This window comes from Salvelinus fontinalis, chromosome 2 (assembly GCF_029448725.1).
Source record: "Salvelinus fontinalis isolate EN_2023a chromosome 2, ASM2944872v1, whole genome shotgun sequence".
NCBI lineage: Eukaryota > Metazoa > Chordata > Actinopteri > Salmoniformes > Salmonidae > Salvelinus > Salvelinus fontinalis.
Window position 1 is genome coordinate 93,687,541 of NC_074666.1, and position 2,846 is coordinate 93,690,386.

The window sequence follows — 2,846 nt, forward strand, 5'->3', positions numbered from 1 at the left end:
GCGTCCTCTCCCTCTCTTGTTGAGGAACCTGCGTGACTCCTCTTCCTGATCTAAAAAATCTTGGGAGGAGCTGGCCTCTGAGCGTCTGGGGTGATCCTCATCGTCACTGCTTGTAAAGTTGAAAGAAACAGATCTAGGCTTCCTTCTCTGCAGATGTAATTCTGAATTCTTGCGTGTTGGTCTTCTCCAGGCAAAGACCTTGCCTGCCTTTTCAATGGCAGTCCACGTATGGCTTCGTTTTACCTTCTTCCAAAAATCCACAAAAATCTTGAAAGCCCCCCAGGCAGACCAGTCATTAGTGGTAATGAAAGTCTGACAGAACCCATCTCTAAGTACATTGATTACTTTATTAAGCCTTTTCTGATGTCACTTCCAGCCTATCTTCAAGATACCACAGATGTGTTGAACAAAATTAAGGAATTGAAGAATATAGGCACAGCTTCCTTTTTAGTCACCATGGATGTGGAGTCTCTATACACCACCATTGAGCATCAACAAGGTTTGGCAGCGATGCACCATTTCTTGAGTACCCGGCCTGAAACTGAGATGCCTCCTACAGAATTCATTGTCTCACTGACTGAATGGACTCTTAATCATAACATCTTTATCTTCCAGGACCGTATTTTTAAACAGGTCAAAGGATGTGCCATGGGAGCTTGCTACAGCCCTTCCTACGCTGGTTTGTACTTGGGTAAATGGGAAAATGACTTCATTTTGGATCCTTCTAATAACCATTTCTTTGACCGGATTATATGGTGGGGACGCTATATTGATGATGTTTGCCTGTTTTGGTCCGGCTCAGAAGATGAACTTATTTCCTTCCACCAATACCTTAACAGCATTAACCCTAACATCAAACTAACTATGGAGTACAGGAAGGATAACATTCATTTTTTGGACCTCGACATTACTAAAAATGACAAAGGTTGTTTGAACACATCAATCTTTAGGAAACCTACAGATGGGAATACCATTCTGAGGGCAGACAGCTTTCACCCCAAAGGCTAAAAGAGAATATTCCATATGGCCAATTCCAAAGAGTCCGCAGAATTTGCGATCAAGAAACAGACTACAGTGTCAAATCTGCTGAATTGGAGAATCGCTTTTTGGATCGGGGCTACAGCGTTCAGGTCCTGAAAGATGCAGGTATAAGGGCTGGATTACTTGACAGAGAGAACTTGTTACGAAGAAGAGTCCCTCGTGATACATCAGAGAGAGTGTATTTTGTTACAAAATACAGCACTGAAGCAGAGAACATTAAAAGAATCATTAAAAACAATTGGGCAATCATCCAAAGTGATACGCTACTACGCCAAGTCTTTCCTGAACCACCAGTCATAAGCTTTAAGAGATGTCCTACCCTAAATGACAAATTAGTCCACAGTTATCTTCCGGGTGACTCTCAAAAAACTTGGCTTGACCACAAACCGAAGGGCTCTTTTAAATGTAACCAGTGCAACCATTGCAGTAATATTGCACAGAAAAAGTATTTTGTTGACACAGCTTCTAAAATGGAGTATTACCTTTAGCATTTTATTAACTGCAAAACCACTCATGTCATCTATAGATTAGAATGTCCACAGTGCAAGGTGTTCTACATTGGACGGACAAAGAGACGCCTTCAAGATCGCTTGGCGGAACACAAGTACGCCATACGGGTAGGCAATGAAGACTACCCCATGGCAAGGCACTACAAGTCCTTACACCATGGCAACCCTGCCTCCCTACAAGCTATGGGTATTGATCATATTCCGGCCTCTATTAGAAAAGGGGACCGTCTTAAACAGTTAAACCAAAGGGAAAGTTTTTGGATTTACAAACTACAGGCCACTAAGTACCCTGGTTTAAATGAAGATATGGATTTCTCACCCTTCCTGTAGGGTCGTGATGGGTCCATTTGCTGTCATCTAGTGGACATTTTGCTCTATTGCCCTCAGCTATGTTTGGACTGTTGTTCATGTTTTGCTGTGGTCTAGTGTACTGTGGAATATATTGCTTTCTTGTTCTGGACACTTCTCCCAGTCATGGTTAGGGTTGGGACTGCCTCTCTGGGTGTTCTGATGCTTCTAACTTGGAGTTGTATGCTCATGATAACATAGCTACAGTATTTCACCTTTTCATTTGTATATTATTGCTTACTAGTTGTGTCCAATTTGGTAACCACTCCCTCTTCTAATTAGGGCTAATTGGAAAAGCCTTTCAAAAGAGGACATTGTATTCTCCCTTTTCTGTACTCCCTGACGAAGGCCATGCAGCCGAAACGCGTCGGTTTTGAACAACTTTGTTTCTATTGAACATGCCATACTAATAAAGGCATTTTAATTTATTATATGAAGAGTGCCTTGGTCCTCCTTTCTTTTTGATGGTTATTTCTAGTTGTTTATCAAAGTTAGCTGTAGTATACCCCTTTATTGTTTTTCAAGCTAATGCTAAGATGTAGGTCAGTAAACAAAGCCATATTTAGATTGCTGACTCTCAGAACCAATAGATGATTTGCTAGGGACATAAACAGATGAAATTCATGCATTTCTAATGTTCTCTCTGTACACTACTCACATCCCACTACAAGGATCACTGCCGGACCGGGGGAATCCTCTCTGCCGCTCACCGCACAGGAGTAGCTGCCTGCATCCTCCCTGCCTACCGGGTCTAGTTCCAGGTAGTTGGCCATAACCTTGACCTTGTTGGTGTAGTTCAAACGCTGTTTGTCCCTGTACCAGGTGTAGGTGGGATTTTCACTCAAGAAGCAGGAGCCACAGGTGAGGTCTGCCCACTCACCGTCCAAAGCTAGGTCAGGGTTCAAATCAACTTGGAGCCCTGGGTAGAGTGGGGGTCATTTTGATTTG